Source organism: Rhinoderma darwinii, chromosome 4, assembly GCF_050947455.1.
Source record: "Rhinoderma darwinii isolate aRhiDar2 chromosome 4, aRhiDar2.hap1, whole genome shotgun sequence".
Classification (NCBI taxonomy): Eukaryota; Metazoa; Chordata; class Amphibia; order Anura; family Rhinodermatidae; genus Rhinoderma; species Rhinoderma darwinii.
The window spans coordinates 310205389-310221099 of NC_134690.1; positions in this window are offsets into that span (position 1 = coordinate 310205389).

Here is a 15711-nt window from a genome sequence, read left to right on the forward strand (position 1 = left end):
AGACAGCAATCTTATAAAGTATAAGATTACTGTCTGCTGGACCCTGTATCTAAACCTACAGTGTGGTAGGCTTATATACAGGGCCCATCAGACAGGATCACACATGGGCCATGTATCTAAGCCTACCATGTGATTGGCTTAGATACAGGGCCCAGCAGACAGGATCACGCATGGGCCATGTATCTAAACCTACAGTGTGGTAGGCTTATATACAGGGCCCATCAGACAGGATCACACATGGGCCATGTATCTAAGCCTACCATGTGATTGGCTTAGATACAGGGCCCAGCAGACAGGATCATGCATGGGCCATGTATCTAAGCCTACCATGTGATTGGCTTAGATACAGGGCCCAGCAGACAGGATCACGCATGGGCCATGTATCTAAGCCTACCATGTGATTGGCTTAGATACAGGGTCCAGCAGACAGTAATCTTATAAAGTATAAGATTACTGTCTGCTGGACCCTGTATCTAAACCTACAGTGTGGTAGGCTTATATACAGGGCCCATCAGACAGGATCACACATGGGCCATGTATCTAAGCCTACCATGTGATTGGCTTAGATACAGGGCCCAGCAGACAGGATCACACATGGGCCATGTATCTAAGCCTACCATGTGATTGGCTTAGATACAGGGCCCAGCAGACAGGATCACGCATGGGCCATGTATCTAAGCCTACCATGTGATTGGCTTAGATACAGGGTCCAGCAGACAGTAATCTTATAAAGTATAAGATTACTGTCTGCTGGACCCTGTATCTAAACCTACAGTGTGGTAGGCTTATATACAGGGCCCATCAGACAGGATCACACATGGGCCATGTATCTAAGCCTACCATGTGATTGGCTTAGATACAGGGCCCAGCAGACAGGATCACACATGGGCCATGTATCTAAGCCTACCATGTGATTGGCTTACATACAGGGCCCAGCAGACAGGATCACACAATCTGTGATCCTGTCTCATGGGCCCTCTAAGCCTGCTAAATAGTAGGCTTAAAGGGGTTGTGCAGTCCCTAAACATTGATGGCCTATCCACAGTACAAATCCATCGGTATGATGTGCACGGCCAACTTCTTATACATATAGCATGGCGCTGTAGGGCTTCAGGACTTGATCTGACAAGTCCAACCCTCCCATGTACCTATTGTAATCCAGGATGCAGTCTGGTTTGGGGGTCTCTGTACTGGTACCTCGTACTGGTACATGGGTACTGGTGTGGCCATGTATTGTTGTCAATACAAGGACATCTCTCTTGTCCTTGTACTTGACACACAATATGTTGCTGCTAGAATGTTCCCTGCTCTCACCCCTTCTGAGTGTTTGCCCAAGCAGAGTCTTAGGGAGGCCTCTCAGATTTCTTCTAGCAGTGCCGCATGACTGGAAGCGAGGCAGTTGAAGAGTGGGACGCTGGTATAAAAATAATCCAGGGACAGGTGGTAACCCTGGTCCAGCAGTGGGTGCACCAAATCCCACACAATTTTTGCATTAACTCCCAGTAAGCATTCTGGGGGCTGACTACTGGTGTCCTTCCCTTCATATATCCTAAACCTGTAGGTATACCCTGATGCACTTTCGCACAGCTTATACATCTTCGCGCCATACCTTGCCCTCTTACCCGGCAGGTACTCGCGGAATTGAACCCTCCCTTTAAAATGTACCAAGGACTCATCAATAGAAATACACTTCTTGGGGGTGTATGCTTGGGAAAACCGGGCACTGAAACGGTCTAATAGGGGTCTCCGTTTATACAAACAGTCAAAACTGGGGTAATCTCGGGGTGGGCACGGCTCATTATCAGTATAATGTAAGAAGAGAAGTATTGCCTAATTTTTTTATTTTTTAGTTTACAGTTCAGTTTTGAAGTTGCATTGAGGGGCCCATATATTAGAAACCCCTATCAAACACCCCATTTTAGAAACTAGACCCCTCAAAGTATTCACAACAGCATTTAGAAAGTTTATGAACCCTTTATGTGTTTCACAGAAATTTAGAGCAAAGTAGAGGTGAAATTTACATTTTTTTTTTGTCAGAAAATCCTCTTTATACCATTTTTTTTTATAACACAAAAGGTTTTATCAGAGAAACGCAACTCAATACTTAATACCCAGATTCTGCAGTTTTGAGAAATATCCCACAAATGGCCCTAGTGCGGTAATGGACTGAAGCACCGGCCTCCGAAGCAAAGGAGCACCTAGTGGATTTTGAGGAATCTTTTTTATTAGGCACCATGTCCGGTTTGAAGAGGTCTTGTGGTGCCAAAACAGTGGAAACCCCCCAAAAGTGACCCCATTTTGGAAACTAGACCCCTTGAGGAATTCATTGTAGTTTTCTTGGGATTTTTGATCAGTTTTTATTCTATTTTTAGGTGACTAAAAAACAGCAATTCTACTATTGTTCTTTTATTCTATTTTTTTTACAACGTTCACCATGAGCTATAAATGACATATTCACTTTATTCTGCGGGGCGATACGATTATGGCGATACCATATGTTTATAGTTTTTTTTATGTCTTATAGCGTTTGCACAATAAAATACGTTTTGTAAAAAATCATTCACTTTTTGTGTTACCTTATTCTAAGAGCCAGAACATTTTTATTTTTCCATCAATAAAGCCGTACGAGGACTTATTTTTTGCGTAACGAACTGTAGTTTCGATAAGTTAAATTTTTAGGTACATGCGACTTTTTTCTCTCTTTTTATTCCATTTTTTGGGAGGTGAAGTGACCAAACAATTGTGTTTCTGGTATGGTTTATTATTATTTTCTTTTACGGCGTTCACCGTGCGGGATAAATAATGAAATAATTTTGTAGTTCAGGCCGTTACGGACACGGCGATACCAATTATGTATAGTTTATTTATATATTTTTATTAATAATAAAGGACTGATAAGGTAAAAAGAGGGATTTTTACTTACTTTTATTTTCTTATTTTTACACATCTTTTTTAAACTTTTTTTTTTACTTTATTACTTTGTCCCACTAGGGGACTTGAGGGCAGGAGGCCCTGATCGCAATTCTAATACACTGCACTACATGCGTAGTGCAGTGTATTAGAGCTGTCAGCTACTCACTGATAGCAAGCAAAGTGGATCCTGACTTTGTCAGGACCCACTAGGCTTCCGTCAATGGCATAACCGGACTCCATTGTTTGGTGTCCGGTTGAAATAGTCACCATCGCCGGCCGCTATCGTGTAGCAGGCCGGCGATGGCAGCTTAACCCCTAAAAAGCGATCGGTCCCCGCTGTAGGAGCTGTGACAGCTGCTGTACGAGACATCAGCTGTCACAGCTCCTGTATGTGTCGGGTGGACGGCCGAAACGGCCGTTACTCCCGAGACGTACTATTAGGTCATGGAGCGCGAACGATACAGCTACCATGACCTAATAATACGTCCAGGAGCGGGAAGGGGTTAATGAAGCTGCCAGTTGAGGACCTGTGAGGCGTCTATTTCTCAAACTAGAGACTCTAATGTACTTGTCTTGTTGCTCAGTTGAGCAGCGGGGCCTCCCACTTCTCTTTCTACTCTGGTTAGAGCCTGTGTGTGCTGTCCTCTGAAGGGAGTAGTACACACCGTTGTAGGAAATCTTCAGTTTCTTGGCAATTTCTCGCATGGAATAGCCTTCATTTCTAAGAACAAGAATAGACTGTCGAGTTTCGCATGAAAGCTCTCTTTTTCAAGCCATTTGCAGAGTTTAATCGAACCCACAAATGTAATGCTCCAGATTCTCAACTAGCTCAAAGGAAGGTCAGTTTTATAGCTCCTCTAAACAGCAAAACTGTTTACAGCGGTGCTAACATAATTGCACAAGCGTTTTCAAGTGTTTTCTAATCATCCATTAGCCTTCTAACACAGTTAGCAAACACAATGTACCATTAGAACACTGGAGTGATGGTTGCTGGAAATGGGCCTCTATACACCTATGTAGATATTGCATTAAAAACCAGACGTTTGCAGCTAGAATAGTCATTTACCACATTAACAATGTATAGCGTGTATTTCTGATTAATTTAATGTTATCTTCATTGAAAAAAACTGTGCTTTTCTTTCAAAAATAAGGAAATTTCTAAGTGACCCTAAACTTTTGAACGGTAGTGTATATGTGTGTATGTATATATATATATATATATATATATATATATATACACATGTGTGTGTTATATATATATATATAATGTGTGTGTGTGTATGTATATATATGTTTGTATATGTGTGTGTGCGTGTGTGTGTGTGATATATATATATATATATATATATATATATATATATAATGTGTGTGTATATGTATATATATGTGTTTGTATATATGTGTGTGTGTGTATATATACACACACACATACACACACTGCATATTATATTACACACACTGAGGCCTCGTTTCATTTGTCTTATCCATCATTCATCTCCCCTTGACTTATTCTCCGCTCACCCTCTGCGTCCAAGGTCAGTACAGTCCTGTCATTCATTAGAACGTAAAGAGGTAGTGGAAAAAGGGAGGATCCCGTGAGGCGCTGCTGCGTGGCTGTTGAAGGAACTCAGCGATGGTAGACAAAATGATATAAATAAATATATGTTTATTGAAAAACATTAATAATAATGGCTACGCGTTTCAACGCTGTACTAGCGTCTTCCTCAGGCCGTTAAAATTACATACAAAAGAGGTTGTGTAATGACGGGGGGTAGGGAAACGGACAAGTGAGCCCTAGTCTACCCGCCACTCTGTCCCTGCCTACTTGCAACGACCCGCCCTAGGCGACGGGGTACAACTGGGCGGCGGTCCCTGCGCTCAGTAAGTGCACGACAAACACGACAAACATACAAGGGAATACAAGCAAGGGAAAGGGGCAGTTGCCCACGGCAACACCGTGAGCAACCAGAGTTGTGAACGAGCCGAGTCAAGCCAGGAGTGTGCGAGGTACCAAACGAAGAGCAGAAGAGTAGTCAGTAAGCCAGGGTCTGTATGGAGCAGGATCAAAATAGAAGGAGCTGTAGCTGGGCCAGGAAACCACACGAAAAGAATCACAAGCACCGAGGGACAGGAAGGGCAGGCTTAAATAGACCGAGGGCGGGAGCTAGCTGAGTCAGGCCAGGTTGCGATAGGCTCTCCCACTCCTAAGCCTGCCAGCCTGAGTGGTGGAAGCTGGAGTCAGTCTCAGGGATGTAGATTCAGGTGCTGACTGATTAATTATGGGAGTTAATTAACCCCGAAGCTATGCCTGGCAGATCCTTTACAGTACCCCCCCTTTTATGAGGGGCCACCGGACCCTTTCTAAGTGGACCTGGCTTACTGGGGAAACGCAGGTGGAACCTCCTGACCAATACCCCAGCGTGAACATCCCGGGTGGGTACCCAAGTCCTCTCCTCGGGCCCGTATCCTCTCCAATGGACCAGGTACTGGAGGGAGCCTTGGACCATCTTGCTGTCCACAATCTTGGCCACCTCGAATTCCACCCCCTCAGGGGTGAGGACGGGAACAGGAGGTCTCCTCGAGGGAGCCAAGGACGGGGAGCAGCGTTTAAGGAGGGAGGCATGAAACACGTCGTGTATACGAAAAGACGGGGGTAACTCCAGCCGGAAGGAGACAGGATTGAGGACCTCAATGACCTTATACGGCCCAATAAACCGGGGAGCAAACTTCTTGGACGGAACCTTGAGACGCAAGTTCCTAGACGACAACCACACCAGATCCCCGACCATAAACAGGGGGATAGCAGAACGTTTTCTATCAGCCTGAGTTTTTTGTACGCTCTGGGACGCCTCTAGGTTCTTCTGAACCTGGGCCCAGACTGTGCACAGTTCCTGATGAACGACCTCTACCTCGGGATTGTTGGAACTACCAGGTGAAACGGAGGAGAACCGTGGATTAAACCCAAAATTACAGAAAAAGGGGGAGACCCCTGACGAGTTACTGACCCAGTTATTAAGGGAAAATTCGGCGAGGGGAATGAATGAGACCCAATCATATTGACAGTCAGAGACAAAACACCTTAAATATTGTTCTAGAGATTGATTAGTCCTCTCAGTTTGGCCATTGGTTTCAGGATGGATGGCAGAGGAGAAGGACAGATCAATCTCCAAATTCATACAGAAGGCTCTCCAAAACAATGAAACAAATTGTACCCCTCTGTCCGAAACAATATTGACAGGGACCCCATGGAGACGCAGGATGTGTTTGACAAACAAGGTAGCCAACGTCTTGGCGTTGGGTAGTTTCTTGAGGGGCACAAAGTGGCACATCTTACTGAAGCGGTCTACTACCACCCACACCACCGACTTGCCTTGGGATGGAGGCAAATCGGTGATAAAATCCATGGAGATATGTGTCCAAGGTCTCTGGGGAATGGGCAACGAACGCAGTAAGCCCGCTGGTCGGGACCTGGGAGTCTTGGACCTAGCACAAACCTCACAAGCGGCGACGTAGGCCTTAATGTCTTTAGGCAACCCAGGCCACCAATAGTTTCTAGTAATGAGGTGTTTGGTACCCAGGATGCCTGGATGACCAGATAGTGCGGAGTCATGATTTTCCCTAAGTACCCTTAGCCGGAATTGCAGGGGAACAAACAGCTTGTTCTCAGGAAGGTTCCCGGGAGCTGAACCTTGATCAGCAGCAATTTCAGAGACTAAATCAGAATCGATCGAGGAAATGATTATACCTGGAGGCAAAATACAAGCAGGATCTTCCTCCGAAAGAGGGCTGGCCATGAAGCTACGCGACAGTGCATCAGCCTTAATATTTTTAGACCCAGCCCTATAGGTAACCAAAAAATTTAATCTGGTAAAAAATAACGCCCATCGAGCTTGTCTCGGGTTTAGCCTCCGGGCAGATTCTAGGAAAACCAGATTCTTGAGGTCGGTAAGGACCGTTACCTGGTGCCTAGCCCCCTCCAGGAAGTGGCGCAACTCTTCAAATGCCCATTTAATGGCTAAGAGTTCGCAGTTGCCAATATCATAGTTACTCTCAGTTGGCGAAAACTTCCTGGAGAAGTAGGCACAGGGGCGGAGATGGGTGAGGGACCTGGTACCCTGGGACAAGACAGCCCCCACTCCCACCTCAGATGCGTAAACTTCCACGATAAATGGCTCCATTTGGTTGGGCTGAACCAGCACCGGGGCCGAGATAAAGCACCTCTTAAAGACCTCAAAAGCCTGGACAGCCTCAGGAGGCCAGTGGAGGAGATCAGCTCCTTTGCGAGTGAGGTCCGTAAGAGGCTTAGCGATGACCGAGAAGTTAGCAATAAATCTCCTGTAATAATTAGCGAACCCCAAAAAACACTGTAATGCCTTCAGGGAGGCAAGTTGGACCCATTCCGCCACAGCCTGAACCTTGGCGGGGTCCATGCGGAATTCATGAGGAGTGAGGATTTGACCCAAAAATTTTATTTCCTGTACCCCAAACACACATTTTTCGGTTTTGGCAAACAGTTTGTTTTCCCGAAGGACCTGGAGCACCTTCCTGACATGCTCAATGTGGGAGGACCAGTCCTTGGAAAACACCAGTATGTCATCAAGGTACACTACAAGAAATATCCCCAGGTAATTTCTCAAAATCTCATTTATGAAATTCTGGAAGACCGCAGGGGCATTACACAACCCAAAGGGCATGACGAGGTATTCGAAATGGCCTTCGGGCGTGTTAAACGCAGTCTTCCACTCATCCCCCTCTTTGATGCGGATAAGGTTATACGCCCCCCGTAGATCCAACTTAGAGAACCATTGGGCCCCCTGAACCTGATTGAAGAGATCAGGAATCAAAGGAAGGGGATACTGGTTCCTTACCGTGACCTTATTCAGGCTACGGTAGTAAATGCATGGCCTAAGACCACCATCCTTCTTCCCTACGAAGAAGAAGCCAGCACCTACCGGAGAAGTAGAGGGACGAATGTAACCCTTGGCCAGGCATTCCTGGATATACTCTCTCATGGCTTCACGTTCGGGACAAGAAAGATTAAATATCCTACCCTTAGGAAGCTTAGCTCCTGGTACCAATTCGATAGCGCAATCGTATTCTCTATGAGGAGGTAACACTTCGGAGGCCTCCTTAGAGAAAACATCAGCGAAGTCCTGAACAAACTCGGGTAGCGTGTTCGCCTCCTCAGGGGGAGAAATAGAATTAACAGAAAAACATGACGTAAAACATTCATTACCCCATTTGGTTAGCTCCCCAGTATTCCAGTCAAACGTGGGATTATGCAACTGCAACCAGGGAAGGCCTAGAACCAAATCGTACGATAATCCCTGCATCAACAGTACAGAGCACTGCTTCAAATGCATGGAGCCAACAAGGAGTTCAAAAACAGGGGTATGCTGTGTAAAATAACCATTAGCAAGAGGAGTGGAGTCGATACCCACTACCGGGACAGGTTTAGGCAAATCAATCAGAGGCATAGCAAGAGACATAGCAAATTCCACAGACATGATATTAGTAGAGGACCCTGAATCCACGAAGGCACTGTCGGTAGCAGACCTACCACCAAAAGAGACCTGAAAGGGAAGCAAGATCTTAGTACGTTTCCTATTTACGGGAAATACCTGTGCACCCAAGTGACCTCCCCGATGATCACTTAGGCGCGGAAGTTCTCTGGCTGCATTCTTACGCTTAGGACAGTTGTTCACTTGATGCTTGTCATCCCCACAGTAGAAGCAGAGACCATTCTTCCTGCGGAATTCTCTACGTTGTTGGGGGGACACGGAGGCCCCGAGTTGCATAGGTATCTCTGAGTCTTTTGGGGAGGAACGAAGCAACGGAACTTCGGGAGGCATCATGGGGGAGTCGGAGGAGAAAACACATAAACGTTCACGTTGTCGTTCCCTGAGACGTCGGTCAAGTCGTACCGCTAAAGCCATAACCTGGTCTAGGGAGTCAGAAGAGGAATAGCTAACTAGCAGGTCTTTCAGGGCATTCGACAGACCCAACCTAAACTGGCACCTTAAGGCAGGGTCATTCCACCGAGAAGCTACGCACCACTTCCTAAAGTCAGAACAATACTCCTCAACAGGTCTCTTACCCTGACGTAAGGTCACCAGCTGACTCTCGGCAAAGGCAGTCCTGTCAGTCTCGTCATAAATAAGTCCGAGAACAGAAAAGAAACAATCAACGGAGGAAAGTTCAGGGGCGTCAGGAGCCAAGGAGAAGGCCCACTCTTGGGGCCCTTCCTGGAGCCGGGACATAATTATACCCACCCGCTGGCTCTCAGAACCTGAGGAATGAGGCTTTAAACGAAAGTAAAGCCTACAACTCTCCCGAAAGGAGAGAAAAGCCCTCCGGTCCCCAGAGAACCGGTCGGGCAACTTGAGGTGGGGTTCAAGAGGTGAGGTGAGGGGAACTACCAAGGTAGCATCAGGCTGGTTGACCCTCTGAGCCAGGGCCTGGACCTGTAGGGAGAGACCCTGCATTTGCTGAGCCAGGGTCTCACGGGGGTCCATAGTGGTGTCAGGGACCAGGGTAGACTAGGTATGGGCTTGTGATTATGTAATGATGGGGGGTAGGGAAACGGACAAGTGAGCCCTAGTCTACCCGCCACTCTGTCCCTGCCTACTTGCAACGACCCACCCTAGGCGACGGGGTACAACTGGGCGGCGGTCCCTGCGCTCAGTAAGTGCACGACAAACACGACAAACATACAAGGGAATACAAGCAAGGGAAAGGGGCAGTTGCCCACGGCAACACCGTGAGCAACCAGAGTGGTGAACGAGACGAGTCAAGCCAGGAGTGTGCGAGGTACCAAACGAAGAGCAGAAGAGTAGTCAGTAAGCCAGGGTCTGTATGGAGCAGGATCAAAATAGGAGCTGTAGCTGGGCCAGGAAACCACACGAAAAGAATCACAAGCACCGAGGGACAGGAAGGGCAGGCTTAAATAGACCGAGGGCGGGAGCTAGCTGAGTCTGGCCAGGTTGCGATAGGCTCTCCCACTCCTAAGCCTGCCAGCCTGAGTGGTGGAAGCTGGAGTCAGTCTCAGGGATGTAGATTCAGGTGCTGACTGATTAATTATGGGAGTTAACCCCGAAGCTGTGCCTGGCAGATCCTTTACAGGCTGCTTATATATCAACGGAAATCTAAGCACACAGGAAGGAAAAAAAAAAAGGGGTCAAAAGGGGAAAGGTCAAAGAATGATTGTGACGTCATAAACAATTCTAAACAATTTTCCAATATAGATGTTATTTATGACGTCACAATCATTCTTTGACCTTTCCCCTTTTGACCCCTTTTTTTTCCTTCCTGTGTGCTTAGATTTCCGTTGATATATAAGCAACCTCTTTTGTATGTAATTTTAACGGCCTGAGGAAGACGCTAGTACAGCGTTGAAACGCGTAGCCATTATTATTAATGTTTTTCAATAAACATATATTTATTTATATCATTTTGTCTACCATCGCTGAGTTCCTTCAACAGCCACGCAGCAGCGCCTCACGGTATCCTCCCTTTTTCCACTACCTCTTTACGTTCTAACTAGCGGTGACCACCTGGTTTACCGGTTTGGATCCTGGCAGCAGCACCTGTGGACTTTTTCATTGCCTTTTCCAAGCACTATCGTGGTGAGCATAATAGACCACGTTCAATATTCTATTTAAACCCCATTGACCTGCACTATGTGGCGCCGTGCTTTTTGCTTTTCTGGTCATTCATTAGATGAAGCGATAAAACACAGGGGAAGGTAACCTATTTTCAGACGTAAACAAGGCGTATAATGCCTCGTTTTACGTCTGAAAATAGGGCTACAATACGTCGGCAAACATCTGCCCATTCATTTGAATGGGTTTGCCGACGTGCTGTGCCGACGACCTGTCATTTACGCGTCGTCGTTTGACAGCTGTCAAACGACGACGCGTAAAATGACTGCCTCGTCAAAGAAGTGCAGGACACTTATTTGCAACGTAATTTGAGCCGTTCTTCATTGAAGTCAATGAAGAGCAGCTCAAGATTTACGAGCGTCACAGACGCCTCGCATAATGCGAGGAACTTTTACGTCTGAAACGACGCAGCTGTTTTCTCCTGAAAACAGTCTGTCTTTTCAGATGTAAAAGGTAGCTAGCGTGTGCACATACCCTAAAGGTCTGCAATGCTGTAATTGCTGCAAATGGAGCATTCTTTGACGAAAGCAAAGTTTGAAGGAGAAAATTATTATTTCAAATCAAAATCATTATTTCTAACCTTGTCAATGTCTTGACTATATTTTCTAGTCATTTTGCAACTCATTTGATAAATATAAGCGTCAGTTTTCATGGAAAACACAAAATTGTCTGGGTGACCCCAAACTTTTGAACGGTAATGTACGTACATTAGCGATGCTGAGTTTGTCAGCTGAGCAGAGCTGTAATGGCTACCATCACTAGTTGTCATCTGAAATCTATTTCCTGTGTTAGAGACCAAGATAATATAGGAATGGCAATAATTGTATAAATTAGTGATCATTTTTTTTATGAGTCTAATATAATGTCTAATTTATGTAGTATTTGTCTCAAAAGCAAACAGACTTCTTTAGGCGATACTTAAACAATGAAAGAAATAGTGCTTTACAGAGATCTTAGTAATTTGAAGCTTCTACTGTCCAAAAGGAAAAAATCTATTCCTGCTTGAGTTTATTTTGTAGTATATTATAATGACACCAATGATAATATAATGCATTAAATTAGAAGAATATTTTTTTTGTTATACATGAACACCATGCAAATTCAGAAAGTTTAGTATGATAAATAACATGTACTACATACTAATAGCTACATTATGTAAATGCAGTACAAACTGAAACACAATTCATGCAAGCCTTCAGTTATAATAGTAGGCCCATAAATATATTTACATTAAATCAGAATCAGTCAAACACTTGAGGTTGACTTGGTAACAAAGTAGACCACATACAGTGACCATATTTTAACCAGGCAAGCATGCGGGTGGAACGATAGAACCTTTTCCTTTTAATTTTTTCAAAATGACATTAATGACATGTTATTATTTACTTAAATCACATAACTATTGTAGAGTGCCTGTGATTATTATTATGTTTATTTAATTTTTACTTAATAGAGAAAAGAGAAGAAATTAATAGAAATAGAGCAGATTTGTAATTTTATGTCTTCCATTAAAGGGGTTGCCTCTTGATAACAATCTCCTTCTATATATCCTATTAGCGTAAATAGAGTCGGCCTTAGGATAGATGATGTCCCATGCGAAATCATCTTTCGGCGGTCCACCCCATCATAAATGCCCCATAAATAAGTATAATGCCACCACACAGTGTAATGCCCTATATAGTGCCCCCACATAGTATAATGCCCATTTAGTGCCCCACACACAGTAGAATGCTCCTTTAGTGCCCCCATACAGTATAATAATATTTAATATATATTATTCAAGAACACAGTATTTTGTCCCCTAATGCTGCCCACACAGTATTATGCCCCCTAAGTGTCACACAGTATATTGCTCCCTGTAGTGCCCCTACACTGTATAATATGTCCGCCTAGTGGCCTCCATACAGTATAATGCCCACCTCCCCTGGCTGCCACACACAGCCACCCCCCCCTTGTAGATACTGTCCCCCTGTAGATAGTGCCCCCGTACCTGTCCCTGTAGACAGTGCCATAATCCCCCACCTTCACCTTGTAGGCAGTGCCACACAGCCCCCTGTAGGTAGTGCCACACAGCCCCTGTAGGTAGTGCCACACAGCCCCCTTGTAGGTAGTGCCACACAGCCCCCTTGTAGGTAGTGCCCCACAGCCCCCTTGTAGGTAGTGCCCCACAGCCCCCTTGTAGGTAGTGCCACACAGCCCCCTTGTAGGTAGCACCCCCCTTCTGTAGATAGCGGCACTATAGCTCCCTGAAGGAGCGGAATCCCCCTGTGGCTGCGGTTTCCGTTCCTGGATGGAGAGCTTGATGTCTCTGTCCAGTGACATCAGGGGCAACTCCTGAAGCGGAATCCCCATCCACAGCGTTGACGACACTGTGACCGGGGATTCCACTCCATGAGAAGCTCCTGATGTCTCTGTCCTTTTATTGACAGTGACGTCAGGGGCTTCGCCTGGAGCCAAATCACTGCGCCAGCAACCCTGTAGGCGGGGATTCCACTTCACGAGTTGCACCTGATGTCACTGTCCATATAATTCCCGGCCACAGGGGGATTCCGCTCCTTCAGGGAGCTACAGTGGAGCTATGTACAGGAAGGGGGGGTGCTATATACAGGAAGGTGGGGTGGGGGGTGCCATCTACAGAGGCTGCAAAAAATCCCCTTCTCCTCCCATGCACTGCACGCTGTGAGGAGGAGGAGAGAAAGCATGGCCGTGGTTCAGAGGAATGTTGCGGCACCCTTGAAGTGTTCTCGCGGTACCCTGGTTGGGAACCACTTGCCTAGTAGACAGGAGAGCAGGGAGATAACATGGGGGTGCCGTCCAGGCGGGAGGCACGTGCACCCTCATGCCCGGTGTTGCCGCTAGTAGCCGCTTTGGCTGCTACAACGATAGTGACGCCACTGACCGAAGAAGCGACCGGACGGAAATGCAGCTGCTGATTCGCCAGGCCCGGGTGCTTCTGAAACACAAGCAGGGGAATGGAGACCTGTGCAATGGCACAGGTCGCACACCAATAAGGTCGGCCCTGAGCATGAATAGACCTAGAGGGGTTTCCTAGTTCCTGGTAACCCCCATCTGAGAAGCTCATGAGAAAATAGAGCATAGAGACCTGACCTATATAAGTAATATAAGTATATTAAAAACCACAGTTAAAAAAAAACTTGGTGTGAATGAGGCCTAAAGGGCTTTTACACTCACATGCAGATCACTGGGAGAATATAGACATGTAGCCTTATCTTTTTTTGTATACACTACCGTTCAAAAGTTTGGGGTAACTCACGCTTATATTTATCAAATGAGTTGCAAAATGACTAGAAAATATAGTCAAGACATTGAGAAAGGTTAGAAATAATGATTTTTATTTGAAATAATAATTTTCTCCTTCAAACTTTGCTTTTGTCAAAGAATGCTTCATTTGCAGCAATTACAGCATTGCAGACCTTTGGCATTCTAGCTGTTAATTTGCTGAGGTAATTGGGAGAAATTTCACCTCATGCTTCTAGAAGTCCCTCCCACAAGTTGGATTGGCTTGATGGGCACTTCTTGCGTACCATACGGTCAAGCTGCTCCCACAACAGCTCTATGGGGTTGAGATCTGGTGACTGCGCTGGCCACTCCATTACAGATAGAATACCAGCTGCCTGCTTCTTCCCTAAATAGTTCTTGCATAATTTGGAGGTGTGCTTTGGGTCATTGTCCTGTTGTAGGATGAAATTGGCTCCAATCAAGCGCCGTCCACAGGGTATGGCATGGCGTTGCAAAATGGAGTGATAGCCTTCCTTATTCAAAATCCCTTTTACCTTGTACAAATCTCCCACTTTACCAGCACCAAAGCAACCCCAGACAATCACATTACCTCCACCATGCTTGACAGATGGCATCAGGCACTCTTCCAGCATCTTTTCAGTTGTTCTGCGTGTCACAAATGTTCTTCTGTGTGATCCAAATACCTCAAACTTCGATTCGTCTGTCCATAACACTTTTTTCCAATCTTCCTTTGTCCAATGTCTGTGTGCATTTGCCCATATTATTCTTTTCCTTTTCTTAGCCAGTCTCAGATATGGCTTTTTCTTTGCCACTCTGCCCTGCAGGCCAGCATCCCGGAGTCGCCTCTTCACTGTAGACGTTGACACTGGCGTTTGTTTTGCGGGTACTATTTAATGAAGCTGCCAGTTGAGGACCTGTGAGGTGTCTATTTCTCAAACTAGAGACTCTAATGTACTTGTCTTGTTGCTCAGTTGTGCAGCGTGGCCTCCCACTTCTCTTTCTACTCTGGTTAGAGCCTGTGTGTGCTGTCCTCTGAAGGGAGTAGTACACACCGTTGTAGGAAATCTTCAGTTTCTTGGCAATTTCTCGCATGGAATAGCCTTCATTTCTAAGAACAAGAATAGACTGTCGAGTTTCACATGAAAGTTCTCTTTTTCTAGCCATTTTGAGAGTTTAATCGAACCCACAAATGTAATGCTTCAGATTCTCAACTAGCACAAAGGAAGATCAGTTTTATATCTCCTCTAAAGAGCAAAATTGTTTACAGCGTTGCTAACATAATTGCACAAGGGTTTTCAAGTGTTTTCTAATCATCCATTAGCCTTCTAACACAGTTAGCAAACACAATGTACAATTAGAACACTGGAGTGATGGTTGCTGGAAATGGGCCTCTATACACCTATGTAGATATTGCATTAAAAACCAGACGTTTGCAGCTAGAATAGTCATTTACCACATTAACAATGTATAGAGTGTATTTCTGATTAATTTAATGTTATCTTCATTGAAAAAAATTGTGCTTTTCTTTCAAAAATAAGGAAATTTCTAAGTGACCCTAAACTTTCGAACGGTAGTGTATTTGTGTATATATATATATATATATATATATATATATATATATATATATATATATATATATATGTATGTGTGTATGTATAATGTGTGTGTGGGTGTGTATGTGTATGTGTATACACACACACACACACACACACACACACAAACACTGCATATTACATTACACACACGGAGGCCTCGTTTCATTTGTCTTATCCATCATTCATCTCTCCTTGACTTATTCTCCGCTCACCCTCCGTCTGCGCCCAAGGTCAGTACAGTCCTGTCATTCATTAGATGAAGCGATAAAACACAGGGGAAG